General features: G+C 38.7%; 2 protein-coding genes across 3 annotated transcripts in view; one reads left to right on the top strand and one right to left on the bottom strand.

The window, feature by feature from the left end:
- The window catches only part of cfap20dc (CFAP20 domain containing), a 44,116-nt gene extending 31,713 nt beyond the window's left edge, over window positions 1–12,403 (bottom strand). For both annotated transcript variants that reach the window (XM_055010693.1, XM_055010694.1), the window contains exon 1: window positions 12,269–12,403. The gene's annotated coding sequence lies outside the window, so the exon portion shown is untranslated. The remainder of the gene's footprint in view (window positions 1–12,268) is intronic.
- ca16b (carbonic anhydrase XVI b) overlaps window positions 1–13,305 on the top strand; it is a 155,314-nt gene that overhangs the window by 2,851 nt on the left and 139,158 nt on the right. The gene's annotated exons all lie outside the window — the stretch shown is intronic.

Raw genomic sequence — 13,305 nt, 5'->3', positions numbered from 1 at the left:
GCCATTTACAAGGTTACCCCGCCTTAAAATATACTCGGATTTATTGTTGATTTTGCTCTAAATGGGGACAATATTTACAAAATTAACATTATATTGTATTGAAGGAGACTTGAAACCAGGAATTGAGACCATATACTCAACAGGAAAATGTTTACTGAGGTAACAAATCATGGGATCAGTACGGTTGTTTTCTGTACAATGTACCTTCTTTGTACAACTGGACGAGTCGCCCCCTGCTGGCAGTTTGAAAGAATGCAGGTTAATGGTACTTCTGCTTCGACTTCAGACTGAAAGGCTACATTCATCTTTATACACAGTTTATGGTATATAATTATGATACTACAGCTTGCCATTGTGTAGCGTAAAGTAGTAGTACAGAGTTTGAGCAGAGTTGTAGGTGAGCTGGTGTGCTTGAACTGCAGCAAATAGTGAGTGGAGAGAGAAGCAAGGACTTTATAGATCTGCACACTTTAGAGGAGGAAAATGTGTAGACTTACTTCCAACCCATTTTAAGGCAGAAAGTGCTTTTTAAAGTACTTCTAAATATTCAATTTTGATACAGGGAGGTGAGTTTTTAGGAGTTTAATCAATGACTGTAGAGAGACTTTAATTTAAATCTTTTTCGAATAATGTTTTATTTCAGATTTCCACAAATAGAAGTTTTATTTCAAATATTGTCTTGTTAAATTTGAAACAATGTAGAGTTGGAATAATACGTTTTCCTGAGTCCAGAGAGAGATACCTCAGACTTTGCTGTAATATTTTTTCTCACTGAAATTCCCAGTTGATATGATTTAAAAAGAAAACTATCATGTCGTAATTTTATTTTATCTGCCATTTTATAGCTATACTGGATTAAAACCAACTGTGATCCAATCGCATATCACCAGGGAAGAAAAAAAAATGTACCAGAAAGTGAGCTCGAACCAGAGAATGAGCAGAGGACTGTCATTCAGTAAAATTAGCCTGAGGCGTATAAGCCAGTCTCTAAAGTCATAAAAGAGAATGTTGATTAATTTGTCATAGAAGGCTGTTTCCAAATTGCATTTCACTGCAGCACTGAAATTGCAAGTCACCTCTATGACAGGTAATAATTCACATACATGGTTTGAGACAGACAGGCTGTATTCTATATTTAAGGATTTAAGGTACTGAATTTGTATAATAGTTATGTCTGTCACGATGCATGTGTGTTGCTTTGGCTGCAAGGAAGCAGGTAAATGGACAGAACACAACCACACGGTAATGCCTCTAAAATAGTGCATATCTTTAACACAGCTGTGCTCTGAGACAAGGTTTTGGAGCAGCAAAGACTGATGAATGTGTCTGGGAAATGTAGAAACTACACTAGTGATCTTTGCATTGGCAAGGACCGTGAGGCGCATGATGAAAATGCATTGCCTTACGGATATTTGTGAAGATAACTGGAGAGCTCTGCAGGTTACAGTAGCTCCGCTCCTAAAAGGAAATGAAGAAAAATGGAGTGTGCTGTATTAAGTCGCCAATACTGAACCGCCCAACCCCTCGGCCTACTGTAATATTATTTTCCACCGAGGAAGATGAAAAAATACAGCATAAATCATACAGTTATGCCATGCATGCACAAGACCTTCCATTCTTATAGGAGCCAGGTCTGCAGTCTGTTGCAATGTGATCCTTTATATCTGGAATATATGACCTAATCAGCTTCTCCTTCTGAAGGCAAAACTCCTTATTACACATTAATGATGAGCAGAGCAGTACTGAAGTGTCAATACTCCCAATTCTGAATCTCTTTGATGTTAACACAAAACTGTATTTTTTATGAAGGCGAACAAACTGACTTCTTTAAAAATGTTCCATTCATTTTTGACATATCAAGGCTTCACAGGATGTGTTAGTCTCTGTAGTTGTAATAGAACACTAGCCCCATGTCACATGTCATATGATTAGAAAAAAAAAATCATATTTCCAGCAAGCAGGTGTAGGTGCAGTATTTTACTGCTTTAAATGGGATAAAATCACTAATTAATCATGCTTTCTGACCCGTGGTTTCTAAAATGTTACAGCAACAGATAAGCATAAAGTGTGCAGTTGCTGTGAGCACGACTCATTCCACACAAACCAATCAAAGTGGAAAAGAAAGAGAATCTGTTACCTTGGACTCAAAATGGGGCATCCTGCCTCATGCTGTTTTGATTTCCAAAAAAGGGGGATTTACCTGGAGAATTTTTATGGCACACGCAATTACAGTAAAACCCTGCACTGCGTGACAAGAGCTGACAGTACCAAAACTTGTAAGTTGGCAGAGCTAATACCTGTCAGCAGGTTCTATTAACGTTTTGGCAAGGCAGACAAATGGCAGAAACATGGGAGATTTACAGGCCTCATTAATTTCCACTTTGATTTCAATTGCTGCTTGTTTTGGCAGGAGCTGTTAAATCTGATAATTTAAGGGCCTCTGTATTTAGTTTTCCAAATTATTGGGGGCAAGTCGTATGTTTAAACAAATAATGCACGTTTTTTCGACTGATTAATCTATGCCCGATGGTTTGACGCTTATTGTTGTTTATGCTGCTGTCAGGTTGTGATGATGAACACCATACAGTAGTGTTTAAACATGCAAATTTATGCTTACTGGGCCAGTAAACTGTACATGGGGCAAACAGAACAGTTGAGAGCTGCTCAGCGGCCGGTGAGTGAAGGCAGGTCTATGTATATTAATGTGGCATAGTGTTGCAGTGTCAGTTTAAAGCAGTGCACTTGCACCTGATTAAACAATCTCTTTACCATTACCATTTTTATTACTCTTTTAATGTATTTTTAGTGCAACATAATTGTAATTTTTTTCATGCATTGCACAAGAATTCTTATATTAGAAGAACAACATACTGCACTATGTGAAGTATCTGTATTATTTACAACATACAGGGATTCAGAACACAGCTAGTGGGATTGTCTTGCAGTCCAACATGGGTCATTAAATATAGTCTTGCTCCCTCTCTGTTTGCAATCTTTGGTTCCTGTGTCTGTGTCCTCCATTACTTCCATTTTTGCAGTACTGAAAATCCGGCTTCCGAAGCCAAATACGCATCACATTGACTTTGCAAGAGCAGGATTGAATTAGAAGCCTTTAGATTAGTCACCAGAATGCAGCATTGTGCACCATGGCCCTATCTATGTGCACAGGATAGTTGGGAAAAGAAAAGTGAGAAGCTGCTCATCTTACTGATACTATAGATATTTTATTAATTGTACAATTCGAGTGCTGGTCTATCTCAAACTGTGATTGTAAAGAGGCTTTTGTGCTCATTTAATGAGAGGTATGCTGCTGCTGGACAGTCAAGACAAGCGAGAAGCGGTAGGGGAAAGACCAATTTTTCTAACCAGCTCAGTTCTTTTCATGTTGTTGGACAGCGGTGAATAGATTCAAGACTGGTTCATCCGACCCGTCTTTGTAAAAATTACAGTTTTGTGGCTGCTTGTGTGTGTGTGTTGGGTGTGTGAGAGTTGGAGAGAGAAGGAGACAGACAGACAGAATTGGCTATTTTCTGTGGTAGTTGGCATAGCTTGACTGAGAGCTCAGTGGTGGTTTTGTTTAACCCTGATATGGCTCAGCGGTGCCGACAGATGCGCATTACTGGCTACCCAGCACACACCTACACTACCTGCCAGTAAACACTGCTCTGTCATTTTGTAATTTTCAACTGATAGCAGTGCTACCTTTGCCTGGTCTGTGTCTTGTTTTTTTTTTTGTTTTTTTTTTTAGTCTATAGATAGTTTCAGATTTTGTGTGTAAATGTCATATTTATTTTGCCATGTTTCTCCGTGGAGCTCGTTTCATGAACTTGATCCATCATCGATGCCAGATTGTGTGTGTGTTTGAGTTTCTAGCCCTGGAGGTGAGCTTGGCAGTGTGACAGTGTTGTGGTTGTTAGTAGCTTCCTGCAGGTTGCGATAGCTCATATCAACAGAATGAAAAATCATACATACGCATTGCAAGCCATTTGGTGTAGGGCGGCTTTGTTGTTGTTAATAACTCCTATTGTCTATGACATGGTGCCAAATTGGGAAAAAAACATAGACTCATAATAAAGCATCATCTCCCAACAATATGCACATGTAACCGTGAGGGTCACTAATACTGGATCGCTAAGTGTGTGTGTACACAGGGGTCTATGTGTGGTAGTTATTTTACTGGTTGACAGCAGTGGAGCCTTGTCTAAAATAGAGCAATTACACATAATAACACTGGTCCTGCTTCAAAGTTCCCAAAGATTCAATGGCTTCACAGCAAGGCCATCACAGTCTTTAGCAAATTTCACTGAGGTAGCCAGATGTGTGTTTCAAGCAACACTTAAGCAAAATGTGTGCTTGTGTGAGACAGAGCTGTGAGCTATGGCAGCTGTGGTCACCTTGAATGAAATGAAAGACTGAAGCTCGGTCAATATTAGATTGGATTATATGTCCTGAGCTGTGATTTATGAAATGTACTTTTATTTTAAGAATATAAGTCTTTAAAGAAGGCAGTGTCAGTCAGCTGCATTTCACTTCCAAGTTTTTTTTTTCTTCTTGTTGTTGTTGTGGTTTTATGAGGATAGAGTGGCTTGGAACCAGTCTACATTTTATCATACTATACCTGTGTAGCCAAGTACAGAAAATATTATAGGCCATAAAACATTTATGTACAACTAAATATTGAGTAATAGCTATAGGAAGCAGACCAGGAGTCCTGTACCTCTAATATAATTGGGGGAAATGGTTGCTGTCACATTGAGTGCGCTTTCTGCTTTTACTCCATTTTAATGAGGAGCTGCCAAAATGCACAACACACCTTAGTTTTAACCCTTTCATAAAGCAATTTAATTTTCACAATTTATGTGTCACTGAATGCCAATGACAAGTTAATCAAAACATGACACAAGCTTTATTTTAATTAGTGGCCAAAAACAAACAAAAAAAAGTTTAACTTGGCTCAGGCTGTTCAGTAACCCCTGTTGGTCATTTTAATTTAATTTGCTACTGAGTATGAGGCATTTGCTGAAGCAAGCTATATCTTGAACACATGCCTGCACATAATAATGTCCGGTCCACTGGGGGAAATTATTCATCTAATATGCTTGCACTGCCACAAACTATGTAATACAGATATTCCTAAGTGGTAAAAAGTATGTAAGCAAGGAATCACCTCTGATGCACAACACAGCGAGGTGTGTGCTGAAGGGTTTAAACACAAGATTTTTGGACATTTCGGGCAGAGGGGTTGTGAAGCAGGAGTCATTTCATGTTAATCATCTTTCTGCATGTTGCCATGGTTACGTAGCTGGGTTGGTTCGCCACTTTGTTCCCAGAAAACAAATAAGGACAGTAATTAAAACTGCTTTAAATAATTTTTCACAAGTGGAGGGCAGAAACACTCAAAAAGCATTTTGGAAAAAAAAAAATCACAAAGTACACTTTTGGCCACATGTTGAGGGCTTCATTAGCGAATGATGTTTGCCCAGTTGTCAAGATGGTTTAGTTATTATCCAGTGACCTAAGTGTGTTTTTAAAAGTTTTTTAAAAACAACTGCACCACCTTCAAGTCATTAAATCGTAATCTGTAATTGTTAATTGATGATCTCTTGCTTTTATTCTCTTTACCACTAGTTGTGAACGGCAGCTAATTGTTTCCTTGCAGGCATGAAAATCTTCAAAAGCCAAATTCTGACCTGGGTATTGCCTTTGATGTGTGATTGATAGATCACTAATCAACTAGTAGGAGAGCAGGGCAGCTTGCAGACCTCTTTGAAATCTTAAACAATGCAAGAAGTACTGGAGAAACCTGTGCACTCGACAGGATTTTTCAGTTTTAAGATTACAGCCAACTAATTCCAAGTAAAAAAAAGGGGATATACATATACTGCATAGCTTGCATTTAAGCCAGGTTTCAATATAAGACAACCTGGGAGTAGTGAACATGATTTACTACAGTGTATTGTTGGCATTTTGTAGAGCTCAGCACTCGGTGTTTGGGCAGACAGGTAACAATGAAGTGCATGTTGGCTTCACTAAATTAACACGTTCTGCTCCATGCCTTAAGCACACACAATAAAATACACGAGCTTTAGCCATTCACTGAGTTGTTGTATTGAATCGATTCAGTCTGTAACATTTCGCAGGTCTCATTTCTCAGGTGTATTAACACTCTGCAGTATTCAGCACAAAAAAAAGTTACCATTGTGTTGCATCGTGGCTCGCTTGTTGCTAGGTTGATTTGTTTTCAGTTTAGTGTTAACTGACTAAAATTATGGATGCCTCTGTTTTATTTACTGCTGTTTGTTATGTTGCTATGGCGCCCTAAATATGTGTGGTACCTCGAGGTCAGCTTATTTGTATCACTAATGTAACCTTATTTTTTTTTTATTATTGTTTGTTTTTATAGAACATGTGTATCTATATAGAGATAGGGCTTTTGAAAAGAATAATTCTTGTGAAAACAGAATATCAGACATTGTAGTCTTAGTATTGGCATTCTTTCTTCAACTGGGCTCATTGATGAACATTTTTCAGAAAGCTTGACCTCAAACTGTTACAAACACTTTTGTGACAGAACAAAACCGAAGCAGGAGCCTCTGTGGTGAAAAGAAAGGGGATAAAGGTACAAGGGAATCTTTTCACTCTCCTTACCGTTTAACACACCTTGGACTAATCCATGAACTGAACACTGAGGGTGGATGTCAGAGTAAAGACTCATATTGTATTATATTGTATCAACTATCTAACCCTGGTATAGAAAGAAAACAAGGATATTCATCACATATTTATAGGAGACAGTTCTCTGAAATAAAGTAATTTCAGCATATTCCACAAGATGACATTTACTTTTAAGTGACAAACAAGGCTGCTGGTTGTGAAAGGAGAAAATCAAGTTTTGTTAACATAGAGCAAGAAAATCCATGTATCGGATGTTTGAACTAACGGATCACCAGACTTTAACACAAAAGACAGCTGCTTCACAATTCACACCGACATCCATTTTTTTCTCTTATTTTTTAAAGCAAGGACACCATAGCTTCCTAACAAAGTCTGTTGTGTTGTGCCTACACCTACACGCACCTTATAGCACTGCCACAAATTAACATAATACATTACATTAATATGTGACAGTTTGTGAGGGCACAGGAAAATAATGTCATCCCGGAGATAGGGTCATATTGGTGAGAACAAGCAACGATGTATTTTGTTGTTTAATCTGGTGGATGTGTTGGAATAAAGTCAAAGGTAGTCAGTGACAGCAGTGAGCTTCGTAATTAGGTGTATTTACAAGTGATTGGGGTTTTTCTAAAGTGGCCCTGATTTAACAAACAAACAAAAAATTGTTGTTTCATCAAGTGAAGTGTGAAGCAGAAATGAATCAAAATAGCACAAGCATCCTCTTTTGGAAACGTAAGAAACACACATCTCTCACCTGTGATTTTGCTCTGACCTATGAGTCAGGTGAGGATCTGCTGTATGTGAAGGTTAGCTGCTTATCTCAAGTCCCATTTTGTTGGGACAAATTTATGCAGATGTCCTCAAGTGGAGGGTGAGTCACCAAAAATATCTAAATGCTTTGGAGGAAGAGGAAGGAGAGGTGTTACGAAACACTCCCTGGAGATCAAACAATTAATGGGAACAAGACTGGAAATGTATCACTGCTTTTATTGAAGCTTTAAATACTGCTCAATCTACTGCATGTTCCCAGTTAATTATCTGAACACACGCTTGATCAGAAGTGACGAAATGAGCCAATAGAAATGACATAAATGAAGAGAACGTATACCGGATGATTTACAGTATCTTGAAATTCCATTCTACTTCATTCTCAATGACATCTTACCATGATCACAGAAATATCTCCTTTCTCAAATTAAAAATAGCTGTCATTCCTATAGTTTAAATCCTCTGTTCCACAATCTGCTCAGTGACTGCACAGGATGAAGAAGTTACAACTAGAGTCTAATAGAAAACCCATATGAATGACTGAATTTACTATATACTGAGAAAAAATGTAATCAATTGTAAGCTATGTGTGGAATATATTAAAAAAAACCTGAATACATTTGATTAACCAATCATCACAACGGCTTCCTAAGCGTTGAATCATTTCTGTTAAACATTCATGAGTAATCCCCTGCCAGCCAGCGTGGCACCTTTGGCCACAGACAGCAGCCCTTCTTTCATCATTAACCTTTACCATCACTTTCAAATTACTGTATAATAGAGTAAGGTAATCTTTTGCACTGCTTAGAGAAGACCTTATGCACTGCATTTAGTTCATCGGTTTCTACAGTCTTGTGAAGATAAAAAAGTAATTTCTAATACACACAAAGATAAGACCTTATGGAAACTCTTTCATTTTCTGCTATATGGCATTTTGAACTTAAGACAGAATCTTTACTTCCCTATCTGCGAGTCTAGAGACTATTAGAGGCTGTTATTCCCCGCATATTGTCAACGGCCCTGTTCTTTTTGCCGAAAGAAACACACCTTTGTTGTGTTTGCCGCGAAGAAGCACAGAGCTTTCCAATCTTTCCCTCCGCATCTCGCTGTAGGCGCTGAAGTGTGACTGCGATAATTCAATAACTTGTGTCCTGAATAGACGTGAGCCACAATAAAAAAAAAAAAAAAAGATTCATTCACTGTTGTTTAATATTAGCAAGGAAGTGAGGGGGAGACTCTTCCTGCAGCTCCTCAGTTTTAAGACCGTGTGGTTGACAATTCTCCAGCCCCTGCAGCCATAACGGTATTCTCAGATCTGCCTCAAAGTGACTCATCAGCCTGCAGGCCCTCTGACGCTGCTCTTCCCAAAGCAGGTCTGCCTGTGCTAACGTCTCTTCTGGGGATGGAGATTTCTCCTGAGCCCCAAAGCATCACAGTTATTTTACTTCAAGGATGTTTTCTGTAAGGGAAGGGAAGGTCATTGCTTTACTTGCTGTAGACACACAATACACCTCGTGTGCTCGTACACCGTTTTAAGTGACCCCCTGGGCAATTCTGGAGTTTTACCCAATACACAAAGCACAGTGCAGTCAGGTGTTGGCTAAAAAGCAGAACTTAAAATATCAGATTTCCTGTAAAATTTCATGTGGAAGTGCTCAAATAAGAGAACACTTACTTGAAGAATGGGAGCACGAGGATGGTGACTTGTTCCTGGGTTCATTTGCTCCTATATTCATGGTAGCTTGTACATTGATCATTTGCCGACATTTAATTCCTTCTGTGTTCCAGTTCTTTTAGTTTGGGTGCACCGAATGGAGAAAAAAAAGTAACAAAAGGAATGAAATGTGAGGCTTTACAGTCATATATCACACCAATGAGGTTAACTGCAGAGGTGAAGGAAGAGAATGGGTCAATCACCATCAAAGTAAATGGTCAAAGGAGTTTAATCGCTGGCTTTTCCATAGACAGAATGTAAGATCTAAGGTAGCTTTGAGGTCTGGGGAAAAAACTATCCTCCGTAACAACAGCGCTGTTGTCACGCATTTCAATTGTGAATCACCACTTGAAAACACTCAACATGGTACTGTGAAATACTGCCAATTAAAATGGGTGAAAAAGAGTGGAATATTTAGTTTTTTTTATTGTATCGGGCATTTTTTAACATCAGTCATTAAATATGCTCACTTTTTTTCAAGCATCTATTATCGTTGCTTTTTCCGACATTTTCTCTTGTGCCACTAACAGGGGAAATCTCTACTTGAAATCTTTTTATTTAATTCACGTGAACCTCAGCCTCACCTGCACTTTGCGATAAATGCTTTAAATAATGGCGGTGATGGCTAGCATGTGTGTTATTTGAAACCAGCTGGTGTGGAGCTGCAAGGCCAACAAGTCCTACAAAATATGACATTGGTTCAGGCATTATGTCCAAACATATAAATGCATTTTCTGATAAGATGCTAGCTTTCATAGTGCAGCATTCCTGTAGGTGTCCGTTTGTTTAGGATTATAGAAACATCATGGTTTGGGTTGAATTTTTATTTATTTAAGGTTAGGAGACCTTCACTGTTATGTTTATGTTTTGTTGGAGAATAACCACAACATACACTCACTGTGGAAATAAAAAACACCAGCCACCTTTTTCTGTGGACTTAGTGACTCCATAAGTCACAGTGCTTCCAGCTTTGTACCTGACTGACAGAAGTAAGAATTACAAGAGCCACTTGAGGGCTTTGTCACGTTGACGTGAACAAATGTTTCAGGACATTTGCTGAAAACAAACTGATGCCCTCCTTTGTCTTATCTGTTCACATCTGAAGCACAATGGATGCTGTGCATATGTCACATGTTTTTGTCAGTCAGCACTTAGTTCCATGAGAAGAATCTCATTTTGCTCTCCGCCAAATTCTATTCTATCTGGAAATAATTAGAATTATTTTTTTTTTTTTTTTTTGTGATTCACTGCAACCTGACAGAAAAACAGATAAAAGCGGCCCCTCTCTGCTGAGGTCAGGATGAAGGGTGCGATCATCACTGATGCCTCTAATTTGTTTTAATTATGACACAGTGGACAGACAAGCGAGGCACAAAAGAACAGCAAGAAAACAAATGAAAATCAATGATGTGGCAAGGTGAATTATGCATTATTGATCCAGTGAGTGAAAAATAATAGTTAATAAGAGACTTGTTTGTGGAAAAACAGGACAGCCTCCTCAACAGCATATTGCAGTGACAGGAGTGGATAAAAGACTTTAAAAAAGTACTTATCTTGAACTCATTTAGCCGTCTTTCTCTGCATAGCTGAGACTATTCTCTTCAACTTTGAAGCTCGAAATTCAAAGAGCAATTTACAAGACCGTTGGCAGTGATTTATCTGCAAGTAGTGTTTATGGGAAAGTACGTTCAATACAGATTCGTTGGCTTGGTTCTTTTCCACTGCGTTTGTGTTGGAATGGTAGATGAGATGTGTCTCAGTTGAAAACTGCTGAGGAGACCTTGATAGCAGCCTCCATATGTTCAGCTACATGAGTTTAAGAATTATGCAGTCGGTTGAGTGATGAAAGACCCCATCTCTGCTGAATGCTGTCAATGTCTCATTATTAAGCAAAAGAAGTAGGTAGGGCTCTCAGTACAGATGATCCTGTGATAGGGGTCGATACCTAATATGGAAAACACATTTTTGCATACATTTTATGCTATACCATATTATATGCCTATTCGTCAACCAACAGAGAAAATGTCAGTGAAAAAAAAGGGAAAAACAGGCAAATCAGTCATTTTGAATCCATGCAATCTTCGGGCTGAGATGCAAATATGTATATTATGCAGCTGTGCTGTATATCAACTAGAGTTCACTTTCAAATAGTCTTATTACAATGTGTTCTATTTTTTCTTGATGCAACTTTTATAACTGATTTCAGGGTTCCTATAGAACCTGTATGAAAACTGTGCCAACGTCTGTTTGTTTGAATAATGAACATGACCTGATAAGGTTGAAAACGATGCTACTCTCACTTTAATTTATGAAGCTTCACCCTGGGGGTAAGAGAATATAATATTTCTTATATGGTTTACTAAATAAGACTCTTATTATACAACAACAATGAATAATTGTGACATGTATGCGTGTGTGTGGGTTGTTTTTTTTTTTTTTTTTAGAAAGCAACTGATTTCTCCAGCCTGCCGTTAGCCCTGCTGGAGTGCAGTAAAATGTAAACACTGTTTACTTGACTGTTAATTCACCAGCGTAAAGCTGTGCAATCCACTCATTTGAGTCAGTAATCACTCTCCAGTCACACATGATGCCTTAAACAGCACCCTCTTGCCACATCACGCCTCTAAACAACATGCCGGGGAGTCATTCAGCCAGTGACAGACTTTCCACTGTGCCACAGAGCAGGGGGAAAAATCTGTCACTGCTATGTGCCACCATAGCACAACCTTCCTCTAGACTTGCAATAACTGATTTCTTGGCCTCTTTAGGGCAGCAGAAACAGTTGCTTATTTACTGATCCAAGTTTTACACTTTGCAGAGCAATGCCGTCATTCATTTGGACTCATGTTTGTGTCCACCCAATGAGCCAAAGTCTTCCCGAAGGAAAAAAAATGTTTGACTCCTTAAATGCTAAATGTTTTGCTCTGTTCACCAGCTAGTCACTAACTTTGTCTGCTCCTCTTTTAGTGCTGAGGAGGTAGTTTACAATAGGATTTAGAGCTTTTTCAGTGTAAACAGCTCCCTGCTGCAGGCGAACACTAAGCTACGCGAGTGGAAAGCATGAACCAAAGCAGTAAAGGCCAGACAGCTAAACAATGAGATGAAACTCACCAGAAAGCTCAGTAAACTTGAGGAGAGCTGCAGATTGAAGTGATAATTCTCTGTAGCTCATTTGACATTGTCCTGTTGGCTTGCCTTTTCTTTTTAACATAAAGAATATTGATTGCAGCTGCTCCAAAGTAATATAATGCAAACTAATGGCAGACGCTCACCCTGCAACACAGCCACGAGAGTGATCCACGTCAATGGTGAATGGGCTTTGTTAGCAGTGGAGGCACCGCCTGATGGTCAAACAATACTGTGACTGGGGTATCTAATTTCCAGCTGATGTACACCACCAAAGGTATGATGTTGGAAAGTGTCAGTATCACTAAAGAGACCAAGACAAACAGAACTTTGTTGAAAAAGTTGTAGTTTCCCTGAACCCTGGAATGGAAGCAAAAAAAAAAAAAAACAAAACCAGCAGTATTTGTTCAAATTCAGAGTTTAAAAAAAAACCTAACCGATCCACCAGCATGTTGATCTGGGGCATTAATTCAACATCTCTTTGTAACAATTGATTGATCTTGCTCTAGTTTCCCAAGAACACTCTTTGCAATTACATTATTCACATTAACTGGTACACTTCTACTATCCTCAGTACTAGGATTTGCTTCAGCTTTCTGAGGATGTTGTTTTATATTCTAGCAACCAATGAAGCTGCTGTCATGTAGAAAACATCAGTGAGGGTGTTGTTTTAGGTTTATTGGACACTAATGCAAGCCTAACATGTTTGGAAGACTGTTAATTTATTGCATGATTATTTTTCTTGTTCACCTATTACTTTCTAGCTACACAGGAACTTTCACATTTTCAATGTTTTCATTAGGTTAAGATAACAGTAGAACTGTGAGGCATCTTCTCAATCTTCTTGTAATGTTCAACATCCTCTACCTGCTGAGCGTTTGTTGTTGCTTTTCCTGTAGATTTATGAATAAGTTGTAATATTTGGACTCATGTGTGTGCATCTGATCTCAGGTCCAGGGTATGTTGAATTTCAGCAGTAGAGGGCACAATGGCACTTTCAGAGTAGCCCACAGATTGACTCC

The sequence above is a fragment of the Amphiprion ocellaris genome, chromosome 5 (genome assembly GCF_022539595.1).
Source record: "Amphiprion ocellaris isolate individual 3 ecotype Okinawa chromosome 5, ASM2253959v1, whole genome shotgun sequence".
NCBI classification, from domain to species: Eukaryota; Metazoa; Chordata; class Actinopteri; family Pomacentridae; genus Amphiprion; species Amphiprion ocellaris.
The sequence above is the reverse complement of the archived record's forward strand: the minus strand, read 5'-3'. Positions and strand labels throughout refer to the sequence as shown.